Source organism: Ixodes scapularis, unplaced genomic scaffold, assembly GCF_016920785.2.
Source record: "Ixodes scapularis isolate PalLabHiFi unplaced genomic scaffold, ASM1692078v2 PGA_scaffold13__105_contigs__length_92229423, whole genome shotgun sequence".
Classification (NCBI taxonomy): domain Eukaryota; kingdom Metazoa; phylum Arthropoda; class Arachnida; order Ixodida; family Ixodidae; genus Ixodes; species Ixodes scapularis.
Genome location: NW_024609839.1, coordinates 5,238,570 through 5,257,085, shown reverse-complemented (window position 1 = coordinate 5,257,085; position 18,516 = coordinate 5,238,570).

The following is an 18,516-nucleotide window of genomic DNA, read 5'->3' as shown; positions in this document are numbered from 1 at the left end:
CAATTTGTTACTAATGCACAGTTCGTTACCAATCCAGTAGGTGTTCTTCGTTCCCTAACTCCATGCCTCATTCTTTTCGTCTGTTTTGATTGTTTGATTTGGCATATATTAGCATATTTGTGTTGTTTCGTCAAGTTGACTCACTCTGTGTACCTCATAGCATTGTCTGTAGGCGTAAATACGTGCACTACAATAGTAGTCAGTAACATCAAGACGTATTATACATCTGTATTTGTATTTTTTAGGGTAGTGTTCGACGCCATGAATTCTAAAGAAAAGCGCTCTGACACATATTTTTGTACATCCGATTGTAAAACGCTCCAATCTTTTTATTCTGTCACAATACTTAGCAATGTTTGCTCTTATAATCGAGCGCGAAAAGGAAACACATTTGCGTTTTCTCAAAAGAATGCATTAACAAAAGTCAAACTTAGACTGCTCTTTAATCTTTCGGCATAGTCAAATATATTCTGTTTCACTGCGATAGACGCTACGATCTACATGAGCCAATCCGTAGTTCGTAGCTTGATTCGTGACTTCGCGCTCCCCGCGTGGCTCCGCCCAACTGGAAGGACACGTGACACATTCCGAGCTAGGGATTGGCTCCGGTGGCTCGTAGCATCCTTTGCGGTTCATGGTAAGGTGAAATAAAGTAGGGAGTTGCACGCGTCCTCGCCGACGCCAGTTCGTGCTGCACATAGACGTAAAATATACCCATTTCTTTCATTATTATTGAGCTGTCTCTCTGTCTTCGCTGCCGCTTGTTTAGTCAAAACTGAGCCGCTGACCCCAATGTCGCCAATAGAACTGGCTTCGCGCCGCTACCCGCAAGAAGGCGCGACTCATATTTTATATTGTTAAACCGTTTCCAATGAGCCGGTAACCGCAACATGAAATTACGGTTCCTTTCAAGTTCAGATGCAACGTCAAATTGCCAATTTCAGTTACAGTTTTGTTCCGGTTCAATTCAAAATAACAGCTTTGCTCTGGTTTTCAGCTCGGGTTCGGTTTGACGCCCTGGTTAAAAGCTGCATGCTAATCGTGTAGGATTGCACAACTGCTTTGCTTTTTTTTTTTTTGCCCCGCCAAATTGTCTATGTGCAACCATTCGATATCAGTTGCTTGACTAAGGGCCGGTTGCACCAACGTCGCTTACCTTAACCCAAAGGGGCTCTTTCCTAAGTCGGCTTAGCGTCCTAAACCGAGCTCGGATAAGCACGGGTTTAAATTCCGGTTCCACCAACGTTAATCCGGCTTGACAGACGCGCCCCTAGCTAAACGCTGGATTTGCCTGTGGAATGTGGGGACAAACAGAGCGAACTAGGGAACGCTCAGAGGGACGAATACAAACAAAAAATCTGCTGCAGTCGGCGTCCGCTTTGCGCTGTATTTCTTCGGTGAGTAAGGAATTAAAGGTATCCGAATTCAATCATTTTTACGCATAAATTTCAGAAACAGGAGTCGGCCCTTTACATAAACACGAATGGACTTCACATCTGTGATTGTGTGTTTAATATCGGTCGATAACATAATATTTCGACAGTGACAGTAGTTTTCGTGCTCACATTTTGAAATAAAGGAGCCATTAGGGGCCCCACATCTCACCGAACGCGAGAAGGACGCTCCACTCGCTACATCGCTGAAGTCAAAACATCATCGAGAATAAGTAGGCAGGGAATATGACTACTAAAATCAAGTCAGGCAGCTGAGACCGATGAAGTTCAAAACAGTGACGAACTCGCCACGGCAGCCGCGAAAATGCCCGGAAATCGTCGAATAGAAGTCGTCGAGTTGTCGTCGCCACAAATAGAAGTTGTTTTCGCCACGATTCAAGTTTCAAGTTTAAAGTTTTCAAGTTTTATTGTTCGTAGATCAAAGGTAAATACATTAGAAATATTACAGAAGGAGGTCCCAGAGTCAGAGACTGGAAAGGGACCTCCTGTTAATGGTAGCAATAATAATAAAACAAATTTACAGCAGTCAGAATAGAAAATAAATTATGACATGAATAAGTGAAACACAGAACTAATTGCAGTGATATAAAATGAACAAAATAACAGTAAGTTAAACACTCATAATAATTATAAACTTATAAATAAAATAACACTGAATAAACAGAGCAAGGTTTTAACAGTTCGAATTGCAAATCAATTTTGAGAATAAGTGAAATGCAGTACTAATTACAATGTTCTGAGAGACAAAACGGCAATTATCAAAAAGAGAGATACACAATGACGTCATGACAGCAATGTATGACTAAAGGGACTGAAGAAATATGCGAAGTTTCTGCTTAAACACGTGAATTGATGGTGATTGCTTGATGACTAAAGGTAATGAATTCCACACAGCCGTGGCTGAGAAGTTGGTGGTAAATTTACCATAGTTAGTCCTAGGCTTAGGCAATAACAAGTTATGATGAAATGCGAATCGAGTTATCTTATGCTGTGGAAACTGATTATCGTTAAGAAGTGTTAGAGCGAGTTTGCAGTTTACGAAATTATACGCAAGTAACCCGAGGGTATGTTTATTTAAATTGCTAACAGATAGAATATTAAAAGCGCGGAAAAACCAAGAAATATCAGATGAAAAGTGACTAAAGGTGATGATATGAAATGCTTGATTTTGGACGTGCTGCAATGGAGACAAATGTGTGCGATAAGTATTTGCCCACGAAGATATGCAGTAGTTAAGATGACTATGTATAAATGCGTAGTAGAGGGAAATGAGCGTATCGATGTGGAAAAAGGCTCGTACTTTGATTAATGCTCTTATGCCGAATGCTGCTTTTCTAGTTAAGGAGTTAAAATGCCTGTGGAATTTTAAATGAGTGTCTAATTCAACCCCAAGAAATACAACGTGGCTTGCAGCCGTCAATACATTAGAGTTTAAGTGAACCGATGGAAGCCCTGGAACGATTTTGTTGGTTGATGTGAAAATGACAAAAGTAGATTTAGAAGCGTTAATGTTCAGTATATTACCCTGTTGGAAAATATCGATGATGGAAAGATGACGGAAAAGGCTCATACAAGCGTAACTGTAATATGGGACATCCTATACAAGCGAAAAAGGCGGCTCCAGTATAGTGGAATAAGGCGGAACGATACAGGTGGGCGGAACAATACAAGCGGGTCGTATTATGGGACATCCTATACCAGCGTAGTGGATTAAGGCGGAACCATGTAAGCGGACGGAACCATACATGCATAACGTAATATGGGACATCCTATACCAGCAAAAAGGCGATACCAGCATGGTGGAGCCATATGGCTCCAACATGTTGGTTTCACCTTTTCACTGTTGTACAGGGCGATTTAGTTTTAAGCTTACATATATGTATAGAAAGGTCGTGAAAGCTAAATTAATGCGGTTTGTGCAGGCGAGTTATACGGCCAGGCGTACGTAGTATAGGGACCTAGTCGTAACGATCAGTCAGATAATTAAATACAATTAGTTAATCAACTTTTTAATTAGTGAAAATGAAAATATGGTTTCAATTAGAAACTTGCTGAGTCATTGAAAACCACAAAATCAAGTTTTTTAGAAGGATATAATGCAGGCGTAGCGTTTTATGCGTTCTGTAAAAAGCTTTATTTGGATGAGTTTCTAGGTTTCAGTTTCTTATCAGAGCTCATCTCTGCGCCCACGGTCCTGTTCCCCAGGGGCTTAGACACGCAACACACGTGCGCCTTGCTTCCCTTCATCCTACGAGGGAGGCGAGGGGGCGGCTTCGCACTGCGGCCACCGGGCAGCTGGACCGCAGGTGCAAAGATGCGCTCTGGTAAGAAACCGAAGTCTGGAAACGCGTCCAAATTGACCATTTTTTTAGAACACCATAAAATGCTACTCTTGTCTTATATCTTTACAAAGAAAATTTTTTTAGTGTGTTTTGATGATGCTTAGCAAGTTTCTAATTGGAACCATGGGTCTATTTTACCTGATTAAAAAGTTCACGAACATACTATACTTAGGGAGAGGCTGAAGCAGTTTTCTATTTGAAAAAACACTTTTAAATCTTCTTCATTCGACCTCAAGAATCTCAAAATATCAAAATTATTTGCTAATTTAATTAATCGAGGCTGCATAGTCATTTTTAAGCGCTGTGAAAGCACTTCCCTAGAGAGCGACGTCACAAGAGCAGCTTTCAAAATCTTTGTTCACGCATCTTCAGCGCCAATCAAAGCTATGAACGCACATGCTATTTTTTAAAAGGGCAGAAGAATGTGTCACAACTGGTGCCAATGCCGGAGAATATACATAGAAAACTTGCGATTGGACGAGCGGCCCTTAAGCGACACACGCTTGGCGGCCGAAAGGTCTTCTTACGATGTCACTGTTGGTAAAATGTTTTTGTGTGTTTTCTCACGTTTAGTTATATCTTTGAGGAAAACGAACGGGATATTCAGATTCGCGGGATAAAACTACGCTAGAATGAACCTCCATCTAGTTTTCTGAAAGAAGTCTGGCACATCTCTGTAATAAGCCGACGGATCATTACAAATTAGCCTTTTATACTATGCCGCCCTATCCATATAACTCACCGGCACAGACCGTGTAAATGTAGCTTTTACGGCTTTTTTAAAAAAAATCTGTAAAACATAGAAAAAAAACACTCTGTAGAATGTCCCCCAATACGATACGATTGTATGATTCCTTCCCCGCTTGCATTGTTCAAGAAAGACTTGTGGACATCCAGCATTTCATTGGAATGCTGGATGTCAGCGATTCTCTACATCAGTGAGTGGTTTCAAACAAGCATGATGTTTGCACACCAGTAAGCTCTTATCCGAGGCTCACCAGGAGCACTAAGAGCAGAGGCGAAATGTCCTGACCTGGTAAATTTGGTTGCAGGTATTTATTTTTACAAGAACTGCATGCAGCAAAGCTTAACATTGCTCAAAAGAAGATTATTAAAAATTCAATACTGAACAATGGTGTCCCTTGAGTTGTCAGACCAAACTCCCACTCTTGCCACTCAGGAGTTCCTAACTTGTGCGTAGAGGATCAGCACAACCCAGATTTGTGCTGCGAGCGCACCTGCAATATAAAAGTTGAATAAACATGAGATGAAATATGAGACGTTTACAATTCTCTGTAACGTGAAATTAGAGCACAGATCTTGAAGAGGAGGATGGGAGGGTATGCCCCTCCTCCCCCTCCCCTCCTCCTCTTCTGCTTCCTCCCATTTAGCGGGAAATTTCCCTGAATTTAGCGGGAAATTTCCCTGAATTTAGCGGGAAAATTTCCCCACTAAATTTAGCTGGTTAAGTTTCCCCCTAAATTTAGAGCAGAAATTGATGTCACATGACCTCAACACAAATGCAGTTTTTCCGCTAAAAGTAGCGGGGAAAATGACGTCGCATGACCGTGTCACGTCATCCATAAAAAAATTCAGTTTCTCAGCTAGACTTAGCGGAAATATTAACGTCACATGACCACAACATTAATTCAATTTCCTGCCAAGTTTAGTTGGGCGGTTACGCCGACAGCGACGCCGCAAAAGGCGGAAACGGGTGCTAAGAGCTGCGCTAAAAACTAAATGCATCAGGTGAAATAAAGTGAACATTAGAGATACTGTAAGAAAAAGAAGAGAATCTAAGATACCGTTCTCAGATCCTTCCTTTTGTCCGTTCTCAAATGTTTTGATTTCAAGAAATGTTTATCTCTTTATTCATACCCAGAGAACCCCTCCCAGTTTCAGCATGAATGCAATAAATCAATGCAGACTAGACCTTGTAAACTATAATCCACATGAAAATGAATGTTTGCTACATAGTCATGTATGAGTCAGTGGCTAAGATCTCTAAATACATTTGTATTGAGGAACATTCTTGAATAAAACTTCTGCGCTTCGAATTCAACAGTTTGTACTCCCATAAGGAACACTGTATGGCACTGATTTCTTTTTTTTTTGTGACACATCAGAAACAGCACAGCACTGTCATCCTCGCATATCTAACAAGAATTTGTATTTTTTTTTAGCATGGCATGTGCTATGCTGCTCATACAGCATCCTTTAACAAAATTTCCTTTGTAGAGCTTTTTATTGGTTCTTATTTAGCTCGCACGACAGATTCGGTACCTTGAATTCTCACTCGGCATCAACAGTTTTATATATTAATGTAATAGCGAAAGACAAGATGTATGGACTTGAGTACGGCTCAGCAAGCACAGATGTTGAGAAAAGTACTGAAGAAAACTCAAATGTCAAAATAAAAATAAGCTGGAATGTGGATACAATTATGGACATGGTCATGAATACAGTTAGCAGATTCAATATGAAGAGTGTGTGTTAGACGCTCTCTCAAAGCAACCTGTTGCATCTATATTCATTCAAATTACTTTGCAGAACCCAGCGCTGCAGTCTCAGGTGGGAGTTCGCTGAATGAGTCTACTGAAAATGAGTGTAGACGGAAAAAGCAGTTTGATCTGCGATAATGAGCATTACATAAGTGACATGTCATTATTACTGTTACAGTGCCGAATGTTCCAAACTGTCAGTCGCATCATTCTGTGAGTTCCCTCCGTACATTACAAGGTTTGGCTCTCTCGAATGCTTTGCGAGAAAAATGATGAACTGGAAATATCTAGAGTAGTTCTAGAAAAACTATTTCCAGAATCTTATCTCAGCATCGCAAAGACTATAAAACGTTTCTAAAGACAAGGTTAGTGCAGGAGTTGAATAAACTAAATACTTTGTTTTTCGAAACCATCTTGCCATAGTAAACGTATGAAGTTCCCCTAGGTAGAGCTAGTCATTACGGATGATTGTGCCCATTGCGTACCATAAAAATTTAATTTGCGAACTACAATATTTACAAACTCAATTAACTCTGAATAAGTGGACCACTTGGCATTAAAGATTGGCCTCACCATGACTGTCTGCCAACATTTACATAATAATTTCCATGAACCAATGTATTTCAAGAAAATATTTGGTACGAGCTGCTTAAAACACAATAGCACTTTTTAACAAGTGCTGACTACGTTAGAAAACATGATTGTGCTTTGAAGACGGGGACATAGGAAGGACAGACACCACAGAGTGCTAACTTTCAACTGATTTAATTCAAGAACCTCAGCGTAGAAACACAATGCGTCACCGCACCACATCTCAACCAATCCGTGGCCCTGCCACGAACCGCAAGTACGCCAACTCCTTATCCGCCAAGTCAATTGACGCCACACTGACACAACACATGCCGGAACTATTTATAGCATCAGCCTCCATAATCTCTCTAACAGTCATATCTTTGTGCCTAGCAAGAACAGTAGACTGAGCAAATAATGGTTTGCACTCGCAGTCATGATCTGTCGTGTCACTGTCATGACTGCGGGTGCAAACCATTATTTGCTTCGTCTGCTGTTCTTGAGAGGCACAAAGATAGGATTGTTAGCGAGATTATGGAGGCTGACACTATAAATAGTTCCGGCACAAGTTGTGTCAGTGTGGCGTCAATTGACTTGGCGGATAAGGAGTTGGCGTACTTGCGGTCCGTGGCAGGGCCACGGATTGGTTGAGATGTGGTGCGGTGACACAGTCCGTTTCTACGCTGAGGTTCTTGAATTAAATCAGTTGAAAGTTAGCGCTCTGTTCTGTCTGTCCTTCCTATGTCCCCGTCTTCCAAGCACAATCATGTTTTCTACCGCACTTTTTAACACTAATAGAAAGCCTGTAGTGGGCCACAACCTAAGCAGTTTTCACTTCATTATAAAGAGCAATCACACATATGTGAACCATGAATATAGGCCTGCATTAAATTTTTTTCTTAAGCTGAACGTGCTATGCTCTGTTTACTATATAAATCTTTGCAGAGCTGACAATGTGCAAGTTCCTGTTTTTTTATATTTCACATGTCCCGACTGGTGGGTGTGGTAGGGACATAAGATTGATGACACCAACGAAACACAATGATTATTTTAAGAATTTGTTTGGGTATAGCACGAGCAAGGCGATGTGCGGGAAGTTATTTCTGTGACACCGTCGAACCTACATCTGCGGGCTTTAAGTTCACATGATAATCATGTCTGCAGACTCCTTTTTGTAATTGGAATTTCATCCAACCCAAGATTTGAATATGTTTTTTTTTGCATTTTAGGCTTAGTAGTGCTTTTGCTGTTCTATTAATAGGTAAGAAAAATGCTTATTTCAAGTGGCATACCTAACACCTGGTGGCACGAGGACTCCCCTGTCGTGACGCTGATCGAAAGTCACAGGCAGGGAGTTACTGCGATGCTCTGGTTGCTGGGATTACCTCCCCCATGGTCCTTGCCAGACCACAGAAAAAGATTGAGTCCAAGCTTGTGACCACTAGGATCTCCAGATCTTGAGGCACCCAAGTAGCTGAAAATAAAAACAAATCACAATCAAGTACTTGGCAGAGCTACATTAGAATGGCTAGCATATTCTTTCGTGATCAGCACATAGATCCTCTTATTTTAGTCATTGTCACCCACCAGGACAAGGCTACGTAGGCGTTAAAATGATGGGTACCGAATTTAGGCGAATGATCAAATGCATTCATTTAACCCCCTTTCGCCCCAACCTGAGAGACTTCTGTCAATTATTCACATTCAACTGTAAAGACTACAAATAAAACTACTACTGCAATGCAAAGCCGTATAGTGGGATAGTTTAGCCAGCGGGTGTGGCAACGAAGGCGCCGGAGAGGAGGAAAGGGAGGAGAATGCCGAAGGAGGGATAGAGAAGGCAGCAAAGAGGCAAAGAGATGACCGCCATTTTGACGCAAAGCTGTCGGCACGGAGCACTGTTGAGGCTCTGAGTCGTCTGCTACGGGCTTATTTTTTTTTTCCTAATTAAAAGTGCGTTCAAACATAGAGGAACTTCTTTCTTTAGGCTTTTAAGCCACCGAGGAATAACACTATATCATTTTATTGCCAGAGCCTGCCAAATAAAAGGAAAGAACCGAAATTTGAATATCGATCCCATGCCGGGCGAATGAATGAAAATGGCGGCCCTCCCCGCTCAGCTGGGAGCAGCCTAGAGTTCACGCGCATGCGCTCACGCCTCTTGCTCTGTGCCGCGGGCTGATCAGCTCACTCGGAAGGAAGACGTTACGGCAGCGAAATCATAGACTGCCAGACTCTCCCCATATATGGCTCTGCTGCAATGGAAAGATCTTCCTACCCTCGTGCTCAGCGAGTGTCGACTGTGGATACAACTCCAGTTCATACACTCGCTGAACATGAGGGTAGAGTGTACCAGCAGAGGGCAGGTGTCTGTATACAAAGAGTTTAGTTGGCACACCAAGAGGCTAACGAATAAGAATGGGTACTACTCTGAGCAAAATGCCAAAAAAGCGTGGATCTCGGCTTGACACTAACAGCGGCACACAGTATCTATTTTACTGACAAAGGGGTACTAAATCATTACTTTCAGCTACCTAACTAAACTAAATATTCTTCCCGGCTTGCTTTTTAGGAAAATCTTTAAATTTACAAGAACTACTAAGACAACGGCTAAAAAAAAAAGCAATGGCAAAACCAGCAATCGAATTTGCCTGCTCTCCAGTAGCGCGACATCTAAGGCAGGCAGACCTACAGAATGAGCAAGCAGTTTAAAAAACAGAGTATGTCCTATGTATAATTTTTTCTTTGCTGCAAAGCAAGCGCTGGAAGGAGGTTTCACGAATAACGAAATTTCTTGCAATCAGTTGAGAACAAATTACAGCAGTGAACTTGTCCTTGCTTCTGGCATAAGGTTTTAGTGTTGCCCATGGAAACTTACATACATTTGTAAATAAAAACAAAAAAGACTAACCTTCATAAAAAAATCTGCAACTTTGGCAAAGAAAAGTTACCTTGAACAAAATATGTACAATACAGTTGTACAGCGTCCATTTGTGTGCTTAACCAATTTTGAGGCAAATCGGCGACAATCAAAAAGAAGATGTTTCAGTACAATTAAGGGAAAGACAAAAAGGATGCATACCTACAACAAAAAAAATTTAGAACGACCACGGGCAGGAAACTCTGGTGAGGCTCTCGGAGCGACTCCCTGATATGGGCCTGCGGAGACCAGAGAACAAGATCGGTCAGAGCTTGCAGCCGTAAGGTGCTTCATACCATGAAGTTACAGAAGCGGGGGCAATTGGAAGCAAAGTGCATTTCATTTCTCTGAAAAACGAAGAGTTTAATAGCTCGTATGCATTCATAAGGTGATACAGTCATGAATGCACAGACTTTTCAATGCAGCGCTATATCACCAACTTGTTAACCATGCCGGGCAACACTAAAAACTGAGAGCATTATTTTAAAGTATCTCAGCTTAAAGTTAACCACGACAGAAGCTTCAAGCCATCCTTGCAAATTCAGTGCACAAAGCAAGCCATGTGACCTTCTAGTTGGACGCCATGGTACGTCTAGCTTATAATCATGTGTCATGCTGTTTTAGCTGCAATGGCTTGTAGTGTCAAAAGTGGTCCAGCTTAAAGAGACTAAAAGTATAGACGTTTATGAGTGGGGCCCTCACCTAGTCTGCAGCTACATTGCGAAATAGGACGTTCCAACTGGGATGTTTGCTGCCTGTAACCACACGATCAGCTTGTGCCCAGCGACTGTTCCGAGCTGAATAGATATCCTCGACAGTGCCATTATTTGACAAGCATTTCTATGAATGTTAAACATGATTGACTTACAGAGACTCCACCTCAACGACTAATGACTTGGGATACCTAACTGAATACTGATATATCAACTAAATGCAAAACAATTACCTGAAGCATTACATTTTTCAAGAGGCTGGGTCGACTCTGCATTAAGTTGAAGGAGTCGATGCGTAATAGTACAATACAAACAAAAATGTGCCTTAGAATTCCTTTTGCACCCCCAAAATGATGTGTTTTTGAAGGTAAGGTACACAATGTTCTTGATTTAGAAAGTGCCTCAGCTGTACAAATGCATATGCAATAAGGGCACTTGCCAAGCCTATTCTCCTCAGCTCTGTGCAGGTTAAGCTAAGTTAGAGTATAGAAGTACACGCTCACTGACACCATCCGAAAGGCAGGGAGAAGTCTCCGTTGTTCCACCTCCAGCCCGTCTGCTACCTTCGATGACGTTTCAGCGCCTGATGAGCCTGGAGCGAGCACATCTGTCCAAAGCGGGGTGAAAAGCACAAGCACGTGCTGGAGCACGCCCAGCCATTCTCTTTTTGTCATCGGCTATACTACATATTTTTAGTAAGACATATTTTTAAGTGAGGAAAAGTACTGCAAATATGCAGTCCACCTTAAAGATAACAACAGTTGCCATTCACCATTTTCCAAATAAGTGCTCCCACCTATCGTAACATCTACACATATGGTACGTGAGTAGGTTCAGGACTGAGAGGCTAGAAAACGAAGCACTCACAAGGCTTGTCTGGCCCTTCCAGCCATGCGGGTACATTCGTTGCAAGTTCCCGATTTGTAGACAAAATGATTTAGAATGAGCAAATATTGTCTACGCCCGAGGTAGAACATTGAATTGCGATTCCCCCATATTGTGCGAACCATCCTTCAAACTGCGGTACCACCTGCAAATGAACTATGTTGTGCTGCGGCACGCGTCCATGCTGCCTGCTTCAGAGGAAAACCACTGCTCCTGTTGAAGACGACATCCCACAGTGTACAGGCAACAATGTTTAACGAACTAAAACAAAATTGATATCATTCAATAGACACAGATAGGCTCACAAAGTGTCGACACCATGATTGTTGTTGTTGGGTTTACTCTTGCATACAAACAAAAGTGACTTCCTCTCTCCTCCGATGTACAGTAAAACCCCCTTATCTTGGTGGCCCCTATTTCTTCTCGAATCGGTCACAGAGGACATAATCGCAGCCACTGAATTCCGCAAAATTACAGGCCACGAAAATTAAAGGGTCGCCAACATTAAGGGGTTTACTGTTCTTCTGAGTGTCACATGATGTTAACATTTCAAGGAGGCTGAAGGTATTGCTTTAAGAAAAAATTGACCTATGAAAAAAAATGCCCTTCTCCAGGTTAGGCACACCGAGGTTCTTTTGCACTACCTATAAGGCGGCAAGTTTGTTTCGGCAGAGCTTTTGGTAAAACGGAGTCACAAAAGCAGCTATACTTGGCGTCAACTATTTTGTGCTGCATTATTAAGCTAGAGTAAATTCCACAGTGTTTCGGCACAGCGCTGTTTGTTGCGAGAGCATATGTGGTTTATTGCTGCATCCCATTTGCATGATCTAGAGACACTAGCGCTGACAGAGTTGGAGCACTCCAAATATTAACAGCCGACTGTAGAAGCATTGAGAGATGCACACATGCAAACTGTGCATTACTTAAAGGTGGATTCGAGCAAAGGTAAAAGCAATATCTATACTTACGGCGGCCATACTTGCCTTTCCCAAGCACGACCACTTTTCCCTCGGTAGCACCATCCAGTAAGAAGCACCAGCAACACGCCCATGAGACGCCGCCGACTCCTGGATTGAATGACGACCCGCCTGAGGTCTTGGAAGGAGATCCGGAACACTGCTTTAGGTCAGATGTTGTATCTGGTGGGGCAGGGACTAAAAGTAAAAATTAACAAATTTATCTGAAGCGCTACATTCCTATAGGATGGCAGTATTTCTTTTAGGCCAGTGAAGTGCTTTAATCATACACAAATGGTTGGTTTATATGATGAACCAGCAGCCCCTAGTTTGCTTAAGTGTAACGCAGTGTCTAACGTTACGTCCGACGGAACCCGAAATAAAAATTAAAGTTACGCCCAACGTAACTGTCAAGCATTCGAGTTACGTCCGACGTAACCGAAAATAAAAATTAAAGTTAACATATTTACTCGAAAATAGGTCGAAGCCTATTTGTTGGACCCACCGAAAATAAAAAATAAATAATTCGAATATATGTCGACCTTTTTTTCATTTTTAAAAACGGGGGAAATTTTGGGCAAAAGAAACAAACCTTTATTTACATCACTCTCAGCTAAATCACGGGGCGATGCCAAAAACTTAATCACCGTCAGAACTTCTGGACATGTCATCGTCGTCCGAAGCTTCGTCAGCTTGGTAGACATTCTCGCAAATTCGAAACAATACTTCACTGACACCGTTGTAAAATGACGACAAGAAGAAACGAAAGAAGGTGCGAAGCGACGAAATACGAACTACAAAGACGCAAGCAAAGCCGCCGTGTCGCCATGAGCAACACGCGAGCCGAGCCGCCTCAAACAACAAACAAAAGTAACTTTTTTTTTTTTTATTATTTGTGCGCGTTTGCGATGATGGAGGGCAAAGTGCATGGCGCATCGCGTTTCTTTCCTTCCCCGTTGCCCAGCAAGGGGAACGCTAGTGGCTAGAGGCGCGATGGCGAAACCAGACGCCCGAGAGGCGCGCGATAGCGGCACCGCCCACCGCGGTTGTTTTCGTGCACCAAAAGCGTTTTGAAACAAGAAGCGGCGCGGCTCTACGGCAACTCCGGCTCGGTGACTCGATAGCTCCATGCCTCCGGTAGGGTCGCAAAATTTGGTCGCAAAATGTGGTCAAAAGTCTTTAATCGCAATTTCCGAAAAAAAAAAAAAAGAGTCGATTTATACTTGAATGAACACGGTAGTCAGCCGCGCGACGAGACACACATTATGAAAGCGATTGGTGCGAGCGACCAAGGCGCTGAGCGACGTTTTGAGAAGCCCAAGAACCGAGCGGCGCAAGCAGCGAGAGTGAGAAATCTTCATCGCTCGGCGCCGGCACTCGTAGCTTCTCGCCGTCGCTCGTCTCGTTGATCGCTATATTGCTTACATGCCGTTCAGAAAGGCGCTCCAAGTGCTTACCATTGCATTGGGACCAGCCTCGCATCCAACCGTAACCAGTCTTGACTTTTTTTTTAAAGCCGCCGAGGTAGAAGTTAACATCGTACATGCATCGTTTTCAAGCATGGCTCCTCGTTCATTGCTCGATTTATATTTTCCGTAAATGACAAACCGCAATGAAGCACAATTATTCTAGTTCAAAATTGTTACGAACACTTGGCACGCATGCTTACACTGTAGCGCACCTAACGTAATTTAAAAGTAAAACGAAAACGGGACGAGATTCGCTTACCGCTTCACGGAGACAGACGTCTTCGGATCCTAGGCCTCACGGCCGAACTGGGAAGTCGCCTGCGGTCCGGCGATCGGACGAGTCGAGCCGGCCTGACCCAGGTTGACCACGCCTGGTTGAACTATGAGAGGCGCCGTCGAGTTGAGAGCCAGAGACGCAGTAGAAACGGACCGTAAAACATCTGTCCCCCAAAACGCAGAACGAGCCAGCGACGCCAAAACCGCCAAAACCACTACGTCGCCATCTCCGCGACGACCGGAAGCGTGGAAGCCGGGAAGTCAGAAAAGGCGCGACAGCGGAAGCCACTGGGCGGGAGCTTTACGTTTCGGTTTCGCTTTTCTCCGACGCCGGGTTTGCGGCTGGTTGCGACGACGCGAGGGGCCACGAAAAGACGCCGAGTTGGCCGAGTACGAGTCACGGCCCACGATACGAGCAACGGGCCGTTTGCCGCTGTCGACCGGCGATGCGGTATCCGCGGCTTGGTGTCACGATCGGTTTGTTGCCGTGCACGCTGACTCAAAGCTCGAAGTTACGCAGTTCCGTTCCGGCACCAGCCGCACCACGTTTTCCGGTGCATCGCACGTGGAGGCCTTTCGACGCATTTAGTGACCGTAAAGATGGTGCCCGCTGTCTTCGGTGCTGTAGAAGAAGTTGCGAGACGGAAGAAGCATCGAAACCAAGGCGTTTAGGACTCCAAGCCGGGCCGCCGGTTCACTCTGAACGAAAGGCGACATGTGTGCGCACGCTTTGAGGAAGCCTCCGCGTTTCGCCGCGCCAGAACTCGCCGATCGCGACCGTACCCTGAGTCCGAGAGGCTCTTGCGCAGCCGGGAACGGCACCGAGGTAGGAGCTGCTCGTTCTGCGCTACCATGCAGTGCTCAACAGTGCTCGGGGCTCTCGGTGTCCTTCGTGCTTGCACCGATGTCTTTGTGATCCCTTCGGACACGCAAGTCGTACTTCGCAAAGGTTTGGACGGGGCCGCCCACACCGAGCAGCTCCGCTATATTCCGCTTAGTTATGATCACAATAAAAGCTTGCGTTTGTTCTCGGGAAAAAAATTGCGGGACCGCTCTCCGCGCCGCCGACGAGATTGGCCGCCTCCATGTTCTCAGCTGTTCACTCGCTCCCGCAGCGGGCGCCTTCCGATAATCCTCCCCGTTTCAAAATGCGATGCGATCTCCGTTTACATGGGCTGAATGAATGCGCACTCGACATCTCGATCCACCTCTGTCTAGCGACTTTAATGCGATGCGCTTTGCGTATTATGCCGTTTACATGACCGCATATGGAATGCGGCAACTGGATTCAATACGACTAAGTCGCATTCATGTAAACGCGGCTTATGTTCTTTTTCGACATGTATGGTGTATGTAACGATACCGGTGGTAAACGATGGACGTTATGTTGGAAGATGGCGGTCGTCTTTCTGCATGTATGATTTGGATATAACGGTGGTGGTGTGGTATAAGCGTTTTTTGTTGGAAAGATTGCGGTCGCCTACGTCATCGGCCGCAAAATCATACCAGCACACCCAATCATATCGGCAAGCAAACTGGCTGCCAGTATAGACAGACCCGGAGCCATAGCGGTGCCGGTATCTGCAGTTATGCAGAAAGCCGAATCAAACTAGCTGCATACATAATAACAAGAAATTAAGATGGTGTCATACCCGAACTGTACAAGCAGCAGGTTTGTTTCTTGTACGTTTTTCCAATAGGGTACGCAGACACCAGTTAGCAACATTGGCAGCGTCAGCGTTAATTTTGAGTAACAATGAGTCAAGGCTGTTATCGGAAGTAAAGATGTTAGTATCGTCAGCGTATAGTAAACAGTCAGAAAAATTAATGCACTGAGGAAGGTCGTTAATATATATTAGGAACAGCAGAGGTCCAAGAATGGAGCCCTGGGGGACGCCAATATTAGTAGTTCTAAAGTGGGAATAGGCAACAGAAATATAGACGACCTGTTGTATGTCCTGTAAATAGTTGCTAATTAATGCTAGTGTGGGACCAGTTATACCAATAGCGTCTAGTTTTGCAAAAAGTATATTATGGTTAATTGAATCAAAAGCTTTAGAAAGGTCAATAAATAAAGCACCAGCAAATTTACCGCAGTCTATGGCTCTTTTAATATCATCAGTTAAGGAAATTAGTGCCAGGTCAGTTGAAAAACCAGCCCTAAAACCAAACTGACGGGGCGACAGGACGTTAAATTTTGAGAGGTAGCATGTGAGACGTATAACAACTAGTTTTTCAATAATTTTGCTAAAGAACGAAAGAATTGCAATCGGACGATACTTAGTTACAAGGCGCTTATCACCCTTCTTAAAAACAGGTATTAGCTTAGCTACTTTCAATACGCTAGGAAAAACGCCAGTTTTAAATACGAGATTTATAATGTAGGAAAGAACGTCACAGATTAAATGAGCTATTAGTTTAATATGAAAAGAATAAAAGTTGTCAAGACCAGCACTTGTTATTTTTAGGTTATGGATGACAGTGCGGACTTCAACAGGAGATACGGGAAAAAGAAAGAAGCTATGAGGTAAGCGCTGATAATGGTGGTCGTGAGGAATAAAAGGCTGAGGATGATCAGTGAAAAATGAGTCGCTAAAAGCGTTCGCAATGTCAGATGGGTTATTGTAGGTAACGTTGCCAAATTGAGCAGGATTTATGGGGGCAGTCGTGGTCGTCCTGTGCAAGAACGAGTTTAGTATTTTCCATTGCTTTTTGACGTCGTTACCAGCACGGTGAACTTCATTCTCGTAAAACCTTCGTTTCGCATCTTTAAGCAGCCTAGCTTGTGTATTACTATAATTTCGAAAACGAATCTTTAGCGGTAAGTTAAAGGGTTGTCTTTTAGTCTTTTTATATAGGTTATCTTTTTTTCGCAGGCACCTCAGCAGACTAAATGTCATCCAAGGGCTGTAAGGAGTCGACGTAATCTTTTTACATGTGGTTATTGAAGAAGAAGCAGCCAGAGCCCTGGTAATAATGGCACAGAGCTCGTCAAAGGCAACCTCAGGATGAGTGACGTTAGTTACTGCTGACCAATCAGAGTTAGATATAAGCTCAACAAACAATGAAGTGTTCACTTTCTTCCTTGTTAGGCATACGTCGTTCTCATGGGAAACAAAATTCAATCGCACAAACACAGGGTAATGATCTGTGATAGAAACTTCGATAACGCCAGCGTCCGGAGATGTTAATAGATTAGACAGTGCGTGTTCAATTAGTGAAGCCTGTCCGCTGGCAGTGCACCTAGTTGGAGTGGTTATGAGACATTCGTAACCGTTGCCATTTAGACAGTTAATGTATTCATTATAACAAGAAGTGTTAGTATCGATTAGGTTAATATTAATGTCTCCCAAGATGATGACGTTTTTGCGTTCGATTGATAGTCTATGGAGCACTTCGCTAAGCGCTAAACAAAATTCACTGGTGGAGGATGATGGTGAGCGATAAATGCATCCAACAATAATGTTTTTTCCGTCTTGCGAAAAGAATGATTCATGGAATTCTGCCCAGACAGATTCACAGCTAGGCAGGTTAAGCGTTAGGTCATGTCGACGATGATAATGAAAACCAGAAGAGATAAATATAGCAGCCCCACCATGACTACTTCCAGCGCGATGGCAATATTCGGCTGAGTAAGAAGGAAAACCGTACAAGTTTTTATCGGATATACTCAGCCAAGTTTCGGTAAGGCAAATAATAAATAACCGATGCCCAACAGAAGATAAAAAGTTAGTAATGTCATCGGTGTGCTTGCGCAAGCTGCGCGCGTTAAAATGAATCAGCGATCTGCAAGGTGAAGAAAAGTAATGTTCTAGTTCAGAAGGTGAGACGAGCGATGCCATTATGAAAGTTTAAGAATAATTCAGGTGAAAATCGAAAGGTCTGAATCGGACGCTATGCGAAAGACGCGGCTAGCAGTATTTTGGCGAGCTTTGATATGGCAGTTATCAGTCCAAAGGAAGAGCCAACCTTTTTCCTTCTTCAGTGTTAGTGCCTTGGAAAATAACCGCTTGTTTTCAGGAGACAAATGTTCGTTAACGAAGACAGACTGCATATGTTGCCTCGAGAAACCCAGTGCGCGTGTGTTCAAACGCGCCTTGCGTGCTTTCTTGACAAACTCATTCTTTTTATCGCGGGAACAAAAGCGGGCGATGATGTTCTGCTGGCCATTTTTAGTTGGTACACGATGAACTATGTCTAGATCGGTGGGTGAGACGGGGCATTCGACCTTTTCCCCGATTGCGGCCATTACGGCGACGCAATCCTCGCCTTGGGTGCAAGGCACCCCCTTGATTTCGACGTTGTTCAGTCGGGAGTATTGTTAGAGTTCTGCAACTCTTTTCCTCAGTGCCTCATTTTCGATTTTCAGGGCTTTGTTCGAGGTGAATAGTTCCATCTGTTGGCTACGCGCTTTTTAACAACATCATTCA